The sequence below is a fragment of the Lissotriton helveticus genome, chromosome 2_1, assembly GCF_964261635.1.
Source record: "Lissotriton helveticus chromosome 2_1, aLisHel1.1, whole genome shotgun sequence".
Taxonomy (NCBI): domain Eukaryota; kingdom Metazoa; phylum Chordata; class Amphibia; order Caudata; family Salamandridae; genus Lissotriton; species Lissotriton helveticus.
The window spans coordinates 2095823959-2095837116 of NC_136059.1; positions in this window are offsets into that span (position 1 = coordinate 2095823959).

Genomic DNA, 13158 nt, shown 5'->3' on the forward strand with positions numbered 1-13158 from the left:
GAATGCCGTTTTGCGTGTCCTCAATAGCGAGTCGCTATGATTCGCTATTAGGGCCACGCAAAACGGCATGTACATGAATCAGGCTGTAAGTGCCTTATTTATGAAAACAGCGATGCGTCAGTTTTCACTGCGCACTCATTGCGACACCTATGATGCGTCACATGTAATGTATGACGCATCATGTCGCAAGGAGTTACAGATAAGTCAGTATTTCTGACGTATCTGTAAGCGCAAAAGTGACGCATTGCTGGAGTATGTCACAAAAGTGACGCAACTCCAGCAATGCGTCTTTTCAAATGGGGAAAGCCCCATGTGAAAGGGTTTGCGTCAGTCTTACGCCTGCTGTGAGGCAGGTACAAGATTTCGACATAACAGCGTCCTAAAAGTGACGCAGTGAAATCTCATAGATTTCACTGCGTCACTATTACAAGGTTTTTTACAGGGGAACCCCCCCTCGGCATACATTATACCTGACGCAAGTATAATGTGGCGCAGGGGTTTAAAAAGTGACGCATCTACCTAGATGTGTCATTTTTTAAATATGGTGCAACAAGGCACATGTTTTATGCTGCCGATGCGTCACAAAAAGTGACGCATCACCAGCGCAAAACTGACACAGGGCCTCATAAATGAGGCTCTGAGCTTCTTTGCTGTTGGTTTGTGTCATGCTTTTTGATAATGCTTGGTATCTACATTTGCAAGATAGAGGATTTTTATTTTGTGAAATAGTGAGGTTTCAGTAGTGAAGTTGAATGCTTGTACATAGGACCTGGGCTCTGTTTCTAAAATGTTATTCAAAAAACGATTTGGGGGCAAATGAATGGCTTTTACATTTTTGAGACGGAATAAATAGTGTGTGCATGATTACATAAAAATATTTGAACCTTTCACAATCATGTCACCTGTGTTACCTCAGATTAGGAAGCAGACTGAGCTTGTTTGCTGTTGGTTTGTGTCATTTTTATGGTAATGCTTGGTAGGAATGTTTGCAAGAGAGAGGAAATGTATGTTACCTGTGTTTCCCCAAATTAGGAAGTGGATTGTGCAGATGAGGTGAGGCATGTCCAGGGGCGCAAAGGAGTTGAGGCCTGTGTCCATGAGTGCAATTGAGAGGACTTACCTCCTCTGACCCTTAGACAAACATTATCTAATCTGTGGCCCTTCGACAGGCCTCAATACATGGAGTATAATTGATGGTAACAGGGTGCAGATGAGATGAGGCGTGTTCAGGCGTGTAAATGAACTGAGGCCTGTCTAATGGTGCAGATGAGCTGAGGTCTATTCTGGGTTGCAGATAAGGTGAGGATTGTCCAGGGGTGCATAGGAGTTGATGCCTGTGTTGAGGAGCGTAGTGGAAGAGAGGTCTGTCCAGGGGTGGAAAGGAGGTGAGGGCTGTGTCTAAGAGTGCAGTGGGGGATAGGCTTCATGAAGTGCAGTCCAGTGCACTCTTAGACACCGGCCTCACCACCTATGCTCCCCAGGACAGTCCTTACCTCATGTGTACAATCTGCTTACTAATCTGAGGAAACACAGGTGATATGATTGTGAAATGTGCAAATATATTTTTTTAAACATGCAGATACTATCTAATCCTTGTCAATAATGTAAAAGTAATTCATGTGCCCGAAATATTTTTTTAGAATTATATTTAAAAAACAGAGATAAGGTTATATGTAGAAGTATTATAGTGTTTATATTGTTTGCTTATTGTCATTGTTTTGTTGTTTGGTAATAGTGGTCTATAATGATTTTTTTATTTTTATTTTTGTTTTCCACAGATTTAAATCAAGATTTCGATAGTAAGGAAATATGCCCTTCAAGGGAAAGGAGACGAAAAGATTCTAAGTGGAAAAAATCAAAAACAGCAACGGAATTAAAGCAGTCCCCTACAACAAATACTTCAAAAAACAGGAAAAAAGCTCCTGGTAAGACAACTAAGTCTTTCTTACGGAACATATGTAGATAAAAAAAAAAATGTTGCACAGAATGTAGAAAAAGAGAAGGAGAGAGCAAATTTGAAGAGGAAGGAGAGATTCCGAAAAAACAATAATATGTATAGGAACAGAAAGCAAAATCAATTTAGGGACATTCCTAAACGAATGTTTCGCAAAAGGGTGGTTTTAAATTTGTTACAAAATATTAAAAAGGTAAACAGAGATCTGCTTTTTATAAGAAAAAGAAAAGTGTAGAGAAGATTGTTGATCATGCTTTTGAAGTTAAGAAAAAATTATTTATTTTAATATTCAATAGAATTAGGACACTTAACAAGACAATTGATGTTTTCAAATCAAACAGTAAATGGAAAATAGTAATTAATCGGACTAATTTTTGTAAAGTTTTTTCTGGAGAATGGATGCACAGTTCAAGTTGTGAGCCATTTTTTAATGAGGAGAGTTACTTTCAGGAGAATGATTTAGTGCATGCAGTTGACACCAGTGGTCGAGCATATGATGTGAAAGACGGTTGTCCGATTGAAAAAGAGAAACTTGTGACTAGAGAACCAGAAGAGGTGTTTACTGATGAAGTTTTAGGGAGATGTACTAAGGGTCCAGTGTACACTTGGAAGTGTGGTAGTATTTGTAGTGTGCGACAGGAATCAATCGATTTGTTTTGTAATTTCTTACGTACATATAGTAAGAAAACTCTAAAACAGAAAATGAAGATGTTGCAAGACTTAGATCCTTGCAGACTGAGAGAAAACACAGGTTTGCAAGGGCATTTACTGGCTTGTCTTTCTAGAAAAGTCTGTCAGAGTGTTTTTCATCATTTTAGGATGTTAGCAGTGCATCATAACAAAATGAGGAAATTAGTGAGACGGTTGTATTATGCAAAAAGTCCAGCACTTAAGCTTAAACAATTAAACAGTGCTCTTTTGCATGGAAGTGCATTAGATGTGAAGAAGATTTGTGAAGAAATTGAGATTTGTTATTTTAGGGAAAAAGAGGACAGTATAGAAATTGACACAGAAATTCAAGGTAATGTGGAAGACAATGTACAGATTTCAACTACAGAAAAGTTTGACCAGGAAATTATCAGGTTTAAGGTGAAATCAAGTGAAAGGCCGAATTTTATTTGTGTGTGTTGTCGACAAACTCATTATAAGCATCAAACTAGATTAGTTGATTTATACGTAAAAAGTGAAAAGATAAATAATTATGAGTGGAAGGATTTTGCAACTTATTTGTGGGTGGAGAATTCTTTTGATTTGAATTCTGATCAGCGTATTTGTAAATATTGTTATGATAAATTAAATCAAAACAGAATGCCTGCTAGAGCTGTTCATAATAATCTTGAGTTGGTAGACATTCCTCCTGAATTGATGGATTTAAATACATATGAGTGTATTTTGATTCAATGTGTCCATCCTTTTCAGGCAATTGTTCGCATGGAGCCTAAGATAGGGAAATTGCCTCCTTCAGATTTACAGAGAGGATTAAAGGGAAGAGTTGTTTATTTGCCTCTAGATTTCAAGAAAAATATTGATACAATTGGTGTAGAGAAAGTGGAAGAGGAACCTAGTTAATGGGGTTCCGACAGAGAGTAAGAAAATCTGGCAAGATTTAGTGGATGTTAGGAAAGTCAAAAAGGCAATGTTGTATTTGGTCAAAAACAATGAGTACTACAAACATGTATGTGTTGGAGCAGAGGAAACAGCTGCAGATGAAGACAGTGATTGTTCAGCTGGCCAAATTGAAAAAGTTGATGTGTCTAGAAGTGAAGAAATATATGAACATTATACTGTTCATCCTTTGCATTCCAAAGAAGTAATGGGGAATGCAATTGACTTGTTTCAAATGAAATCAGCAAAAGGAAGTCCCATTAGTGTATGGGAAGAAAGTTTGGAAGCTCGTTGTTTTTCACAGCTATTTCCAACAGGTCGAGGTGGACGATATGACGATCGACCACTTCAAATTCCAGCATCTGAATACCGGACTTTAAGATTATATGCTGAAGATCCAAGGTTTCGTCAATGCATCCCATATTTGTTTCATCTACTGTATGAAAGTGACTTGTCTGGGCTTTCTTATGCAGTAAACCATGTACTGAAAAGTGGAGCACATCTCCAAAATGTTTCGGCGAGGGACTTCATGGAGAAAGTTAATCTGCAAGATAATATTTTGGAATCTCATCTAATCAATCTCATGGCATGTCAGCATGGTACAAACATGTATTGGTACCGTCATCATGGGGAATTGAAATGTATGCTAAGAAACTTAGGAACTCCTACATGGTTCCTCACTCTTAGCTGTGCCGAGTATGCATGGGACGACTTACTTCAATTTATACGCGAGGCAAATGCAAATATACATAATATAGAATTCAAAACACCTGGAGGACTGTGTTCTTTGGATCCAGTGAATGTATGCAGATATTTTAATCATAGATTTGAAGCTATGATGTCTTTCATTACCAATAAAAAAAATCCTCCCCTTGGAGAGGTTTTGGATTTCTTTTGGAGAAAGGAGTACCAAGCGAGAGGTGCTCCTCACATACATATGTTGTTGTGGATTAAAGATGCACCCAAATTTGGAACAGATTCGGATGAGACAGTGATGAGCTTTATTGAAGAGTATTCAACATGTGCTGTTCCGAAAACTACTGAAGAAAACAGTTTAAGGCAACAAGTTTTACGCTTTCAATCCCATCGTTGTGGAAAGTACTGTCGTCGAAAATTCAGAAACAAGGACAAGTTCTACACAAAATGTCGTTTTGGTTTTCCACGAGCAGTGATTTCTAAAGGAAGAGTAAATAATTTGATGTCTTCTCTGCGACATACTGTGACGAGGAAATCACCCAAAAATATATACAATTTAAAAAGAAACGAAGAGTCCAAGTACATCAACGACTACAACCCAGTGATTTTGTCCATGTGGAATGCTAACATGGATATTCAATTCGTTGCAGACAACTCTATTGCTGTGGCTCGATATGTGACGTCTTTCATCACAAAAAAAGAAAAGACAGAACTGAAGGAAATGTGGGAGGACATTTCACATGAAAAGAGTATAAGCAAGAAATTATACAGTTACAGTCTAAAGATGTTGTCACATCGAGAAATTGGAGCATATGAATGTTCTGATCGATTGTCATCAGCAAGTCTATATGCCAAATCTAGAACCATCATTTGGGTGAGTCTAGGTCTTGCTGCAACACGAAACCGAGTTTTGAAATCTGTACAAGAAATAGAGTATTTGGCGGAGAAAGAACCAGAAAGTACAGATATTTTGAAGACAAACATGTTGGATACATACTATCCAAATAGAAGTCCTTACCTTGAGAACGCTTGTCTCTATGAAGTTCTGCAAAGATATATTTATAAGAGGAACATCAGAGAAGATATCAATAATGGAATATATGCTGTCATTGGATGTGAAGGATGTCTAATGAAACAGAGAAAAGGTCATTTGATTAATCATCGAAAATTGAGTTGTGAAAATCCAGACAAAAGAGAATTTTACTATTTGGCTCTTTTGCAACTCTTTAAACCATGGCGTACAGAAGAGGAACTACTTGGAGATTTTCTCTTTTACGAAGACTCTTTTAATGCAACGAAGGATACCATAGAATGTCCTGTTTTTCCAAATTATCTTCAAATGTTGAATGAAGAAATAGAGCAAGAAGCAACAATTGCTGCAGAGATTGCGAGAGACAGTTCTCAAGACAGTCAGAGTTCTGCTTCATTGAGTCAGAATCCACTAGGAGGACCAATTATCCAAAATGAAGCTGCCACTGCCATGGATGAGGTGGAAAGAGCTATGGAGCAAGCTCAAGAGGATGTAATTAATTTAGAAGATTTGGTGAAACAATTAAACCTTGAGCAGAAACAGATATATGACGAAGTCACAGAACAGGTTGAACATGGATTCAGTCATGAGAAGAAAGAGTGCTCATGTACATCATTTAAGCCTGTCCAACTGTACGTGAGTGGAGAAGCGGGAACTGGAAAAAGTTTTCTGATTAAAACAATTGCAACTTATCTGCAGAAAAGCACTGAATCACCGCTATCTTGTGTTGTTACCGCTTCAACTGGGCTGGCAGCACATAATATTAAAGGGATTACTTTACATCATTTACTGATGCTGCCAGTGGAGCATGATAACAAATTGCAATACCACAAGCCATCTGGAGATGCGTGTTCCGAAGTTTCCAGAGTCCTGAAGAAAATGAAACTTCTTATCATTGATGAAGTAAGCATGGTCTCAAATCTAATGCTTGCTTTTGTGCATTTGAGAATGCAATAAATTCTTAGAACAGAGTATGATGTGTTATTCGGAGGAAAACACATTGTTTTTGTAGATCTATTGCAGTTGACTCCAGTGAAAGTACAACCAGTGTTTAAAATGGTCACGCATGAAGATACCAGGAAGTGCCTAGGAAGCATTGGAAACGTTAATATATGGTTAAATTTCAAATATGCAGAACTACTCCAAAATATGCGGCAGGCAAAGGATGAAGATTATAAAAATATTATACAAGATGTAAGAATCGGAAAAGTAAGTCAGCATGGGAAAGAAGCTTTACATGGACGATTAATTTCAAATTTGTACCCAAATGAAAACATTCTTTCAGAGAATATTTTTAAGAAAATTAACGAGAAGAAATCCGGCATATGTTTGATGCCTACTCTGAAACAATGTTCCATGTTCAACAACAAAATGTTAAAGTTAGAAAATGAAGAGATAGTGAAACTGAAAGCTATAGATAAAATAGAGCATATGGGAGCAACAATTATTTTGTCAGAAAATTTGAAATCAAAATTGGATTCATTAGAGAAGACTATATCTAAAACTGCTGGTTTTGAAAAGACTCTGAATGTGTGTTTAAATTGTCGTATCATTTTGAGAAGGAATGTAAATGTTGAAAGACGTCTAGTAAATGGAGCAATGGGTCATGTTGTTGTTTTTCTGAATTACAAAAATAGAGATGGAATTGAAATTTTAAAAATTAAATTTGATGGCATTGACGAAATAGAACAAATTTGTCGTTGTTCAGCTAGATTTTTGCTTGTGAAAGACTTATATGTTCGCCGAAAACAGTTTCCTGTTTGTTTGGCATATGCAGTGACAATTCATAAATCTCAAGGTTTAAGTGTAGATAGTGCTTTGGTGAACATTGGAAGTTCTGTGTTTAAAGAGGGTATGGCATATGTGGCATTATCACGAGTCAGAACTTTATCAGGATTGTACTTGATTGAGTGTGATGACACAAAGATTTGTGCTGATCTAGATTGTGTTAAAGAATACAATAGGTTAAAAAGAGAGTATGCTCCACATTTGCCTCAATATCCTCTGTTTGAAAAACGTGTAGTAGGCCGAAAAAGAAGAAATGAGAATAATTGCAGTGAGGTACTAGCAAAAAGACAAAAAATAGATGAAACTGTAATTGTAAGCAGAAAGAAAAAGGATTCTGTTGAAGATGTTGTTGGATTTCAGTTTGAAAACAGTTCTGGTGTCAACTGCTATGCTAATGTAGTGGTTAATGTTGTTTTTTTTCTTCAAAATGTACAAGAACAGATTGTTGAAAATCGGGATCAAACATTCTGCTGTTTATTGAATTCTGTGTTTGAGAAATGTAGCAGTGATAGAGCAAAAATAGAAAGTGTTTCAGAAATTAGAAATCTTCTAGACATATGTTCTGGTCAAAATCAATTTTCACAGATTATTCAGCAGGATTGTCAGGAATTTTTAATGTTTTTAATGATCCAAAATATGGCGGCTAAATTGGCTCTTTCCCGCCCCCGATCTGCTTCTTCCTCGGGCGCATTAGCTGATCTTTACTGGCTACCCATCCAAGAGAGAATCTGCTTTAAGGCTCTCTGTCTCGTCTTTAAGGCTTTGCACGGACAGGGGCCGATTCCGCTTCAACATCTCTTCTCCTGGTACCGCGCTGCCAGACCCTTAAGATCCTCCTCTGCGTTCCTAGTGACGGTTCCTAGGGTCAATAGAGTGAGGATGGGTGGCCGTGCTTTTAGCTTTACGGCTGCCACTCTTTGGAACACCCTTCCGCTGGCGTTGAGGTGTAGACAAGAGTTCGCTCACTTTTAAAAAGGATCTTAAAACCTTTCTGTTCCCAAAACCAATGTAGTGATAGTATGCCTGCAGGATAGATGCAGTCTCAGCGCCAGGATACCCTTGGGGTGGCAGCCGCGCTTAACAAGTGAATAAATAAATAAATATAAATAAAATATATGTTTGATGTATTGGAAGATGAAGGAGTAGATATAAAAAATCTTTTTAGCCTTTCTTATCAATGGCAGCATGACTGCGACAACTGTAGTTTATCAAGTAGTACTAGAATAGACACTGAAAGATTTATATATTTGAGTTTACCAGACTGCAAATCAGTGCCTTTTAATAATCTAGTTAAAGCAGCTGATCACAATATGGTGTGTACCCAATGTAAGTCTGCAATGCTGTCCACATTATTTTTACAAACTTATGGTAAATATGTGATTTTAATGTTCCAACGATGTAGACCTGATGGAAGTAAATTGTCAACTTCTATTAAAAATGTTGTGGCTTCTCAGTTATCAATTTCAGGAAGAACCTTTGCAACTGTAGCTATTATTTATCATGACGGTCCTTCAACAACATCAGGGCATTACACATGCTGTTTAAAAAGTTGTAAAGGTTGGACCCTTTGTAATGACACTCATTTGACTTTCAAACAACGTTTGCCTTTTGACTTAAAAAATTCATATCTAGTGTTTTTAGAACCAAAATGTAAGTAAAGGTAATTGGCCTATGAAGACGGGAGCAGTTAATAAAGGTTAGTTTGCTGTTTAAAATTATATTCTGAGTAAAAGTGATCAAGATAATATATATAAAAAATTGAGTTGTCATATAGGTACTGTAAGTGGATCTCATAGTAAGTGATATCAGTATTAAAGGAAATGATGAACATGAGAGAGTCAGAGATGGAATTACGAAAATTTAAATATTGTGAAAATGTTGTTTGAGCCTTTCTTTCAGAACGTCGGAAAAACGGTAATTTTAGAGTTTGTTTTAATTAATTTGAAAATATACTGATACATCTGACACTATTTGACCTTAAGGAATGGTGAAGGAATGAGCAAAGAGTTATGACTGAACAGAAGGAGTATATGAAAATAATGAAAATATTTCAGATGTTCTTGGAGGTTTTCTTCTAGAAAGTCGATGAAATGGAATTTTTAGAGAACAGCAGAGTACTTTCCATCGAAAAGGACCTTCATGATATACTATTTGGCCTAAAGGAAAAGTAAGTGAATCAAAGATTAGTGTACATTTGCTATTTTTAAGTTTAGATGTTTTTTTTTAAAACACAATCTTTTTGATTGTATTTTTTTCCCCGCTGTCATATGATGAGTAGTTTGAACTCACTTTTTTAAGTGAAATTCAATATATTCTGAGAACAGCAAAAATAAACTATGTAACATGTTGTACAAGTTAATCTATAGTTTGTATTCTGTAATTTAAATTCTTTCCAATCTTTATTTCGACCATATGGTCATAAAAGATACACATACAATAAAATCACTTAAATTCTGTCACAGTCATTAAAACATCAATACATCATATTAAAATCAAAACCAGAAAGTACAATAATTGTTAAAAGTGAGCGATTCTACAGTCTACCCAGCATTTTTTAAAAGACGACTACGCGTATGCCAAACATTCGTAAAGAATTTGGAAAGTGCAAAAACAATTGGGCCGGAAATATCGCATTTTAAAATTCTGTACATCGGTGCATATTCCCTGCCACCCAAATTCTTAATCAAGGGCAGCAGCCAGTACTTTCTGGCTGCCTTGTATGCTGGGCAGAAAAAAATCACATGCAAATCATTTTCCTCTTTGTCAACGCAAAGAGGACAGAACTTGGCAGAAGGGACTTGTGACCAGGTGCTAGTAAAGGACCGTAAAGGCAATGTGCCGTACCTCCACTGGAGAAATAACTTTCTGGTGAATATGGGATAAACGGGATCAAGGGCTTTCTCAAATATATAAAGATCCTTGATTTGCAGGAATGTGGAGGAAAGGGACCCCTCTGTCTGGGTAGCTATAGCCCTTACCCTTTTGTGTTCGTGGAACAGATTCGCCAGTGCTCTCTTAGAGATTCCTGGTGCTGTATTTGCTGGTTCGGTCCACAATTCAGGGAGCCCCACATCTGTGCAAACTGACTGGATATTTTGGACCCAGGGAATACTGAGCGCCTTAGGGTGTTTTAGTAGTTCGACCAGTTCCGCCCTGTAATCGGCGAGATCGTCACTGCTCCATAGCCTGCGCCAGAAGGCAATGGGTCTTAGACTTATCTCGTCGGCGAGTGGCCGTAGCCCTAAATCAAGCCTCAAAGGGAGAAGCGGGGTGCTAAGGGGCAGTGCGGTAATTTGTCTTAAAAACTTATTTTCTGTGCAAGACAAGTTCCGACATGGAATGTGGCCCCACAGTTCAGCCCCGTACAAGATCGCCCCCCTTGCCTGTGCCTTATATATTTGAATCAGGGCCCCCAATGGGCGATAGGTCGAACCGGTCATCATCCGGGAAATACCCCCGGTAATTTGTACTAATTTAAGGTTAGCCCTAGTTTGATGGCTCTCCCAGGTCATGTTTTCGTTGAGCGTCACGCCGAGGTATTCGAACGTGGCAACTCTTTCCAGTCTCGCTGCTCCCAGTAGGGGATTCGGGCGCTGTTTGGGGCTTGGGTTCAATACCATATATTTGGTTTTTGTGGCATTGATTTCCAGCCCTCTATCCTGACAGAAGGCCACAAAGGCATCAAGTATCTTTTGAATGCCCATGGGCGTTTTGGATATCAACAGTGTGTCGTCCGCAAACATTATTGCGGGCACACTGTTGCCATTCAGTTTAGGGGCGTCTGTATAGTCGGTGGCGTTTAGATGAGCGATTATCCCGTTGACGAAGAGGCAAAACAGGGTCGGCGCCAGCACACAACCCTGTCTTACCCCTCTGCCCACGGGAAATCTATCAGTCAGCTCCCCCGACCTCCCACACCTCACCTGGGCATAATTATTATGATGCAGCCTCTGCAGGGTCAATAAAATATCTGGTGGAACGCCCATCCCTGCTAAGATGACCCAGAGTTTTCCCCTGGGCACGAGGTCGAAGGCGGCTCTTAGGTCCACGAAAATCGTGTACAGACTACCGCCCTCGAACCTCACTGTCCTCCAGTAGATCAAATTCAGTCTAAAAACCTGGTCCACAGTCGATACCCCTTTCCTAAAGCCTGCCTGATATGGACTGAGGGCGCCCACCTCCTCAATCCATTCCTGAAGTCTGTTCAGGAGAACCCTGCCGAACAGCTTCTGTGCTACATCTATCAGGCTAATCGGTCTGTAGTTGGCTGGGAGCAGGGGGGATCCTTTTTTGAAAATCGGGACCACCTCGGCCCCCAGCCAAGTACTGGGGATTTCCATCCCACCGAGGACACCGTTAAAAAGAGCTGCGAGGTAGGGCGCCCAGACGGTGGTCTCCTGCTTATACAGGTCTCCCGGTAGCCCGTCGAGTCCAGGCGCCTTCCCTGAAGCCAGGCCTGAAATAGCAGCCTTAACCTCGCTCAATGTTATTTGATCCACCTGCAAGCCCTGTCTCACTGGTTCAATTGATACAGGAAGTTCTCCGTACTCAGCGCTATATAGCGAATGGAAGTGGGCCTGTCATACTCCAGGAGCTATATTAGGCACCACTGCCGAATGTAGACTCCCTGATCCCCCATTCACCATTCTCCAGAACAGGCGTTGATCTTGTACTGCTAGGGCCTTTGTGAGCTCTTCCCACTGATTTTCCTCCCATTCTATTTTGGCCTGTGCAAGGAGTTTCTTATAGGCTTGTCTACATTGCTTGAGACGTTCCCCTCCTTTGCCCTCCTTAATTACTCCAAGGAGTTTTGTTTTGGCCCTTCTACAGGCTATGTTGTACCATTGTGTTTTGCCTTGGGGCCTCTCTTTTAGCTTTTGCACTTTGCATGAAAAGTGGGGTGCCGCCACTTTTATGAGATCTTTATGGGCATCAAACAATTTACTCCTAATATCTATTTTGTTTGCCACACTATCAAGGTCCCCAACAGTTTCCAGGATGGGGGTAATCTCTGCATAAAGCAGTGGGAGTTTATCCTTGTTTGTGACCATATGCTCCCACCTAATTCTTCTCCTGTTGTTATCCATAAGGAGTGTGGGATGGTTCCCTTCCTCATGGATCGCTAGGCCCTGGGGTGCTGGGTGGACGAGGTCTAGCTCGAGAGCATTGTGGTCACTGTCCATCCTATCAATTACCCTAAAATCCTGTATTGTTGACCACCTTGCTAGTTGAACCAAAATGTAGTCCAAGTGTGACTCCCTTCCCTGGCGATTATAAGTAATTTTGCCTGGAGTGTCGGAGTTGGTGCGCCCATTGCACGCTCTGAGCCCGTACCTTAACGTGAGGGCAGTAATTTGCAGCGCTAGCGGGGTCCAAGCTTTCGGAGATGGCACATCAACCCCTGGTACTGCCCACCTATCTTCTTCTACTGATAGGAACCCTTCCTGGAGGCCGGGGAGTGGCTCAAAGTGAGAGTTAAAGTCTCCACCCACCACATAGTATGAATCAGTCGACAGTTCAGATAAAAAGTTCGAGAGTTCATTAAAAGTCGGTGATTCTTTTGCCTTTCCCATTGGCCTGGAGTAGATATTGACCAGCAGGAGGTTAACTTTGTTTGGCCATGTTAGTGAGACCGCGAGGATGTCATCGGAGCTGCATGGGAGCCGTGTTGCCACACAGCCCAGGTGAACAGCAATCCATGTCGCAAGGCCCCCTGATGGTCGGCCTTTGCCTTCCCACCTAGCTGGGATAAAAAAGGATGCGTAGCCTTGATGCTCATAGTCCTCTCTGGCCCAGGTTTCCTGAAACATGCATATGTCACCAGTTTCTATGTACTTTCCCCAGGCCGGCTCTTCCAATTTATTTGCCAATCCCGCGATGTTCCAGGAGATTATCCTCAAATGTTCGGAGGTGGAAGATGTCATAGCGTGAGGCATGGGGGAGGTAAGTCCATAGTCCACTTGTGTTGCAGGGCCTGGGGCTGGGGCAGCAGAAGGTGCATATGACTCCATGGATCCCAGCTCCCCCTCGCCCTCAGGGGAGGGAGCCATAGTTATCCGCTCAGCAGCAACTACTCCATCAATGG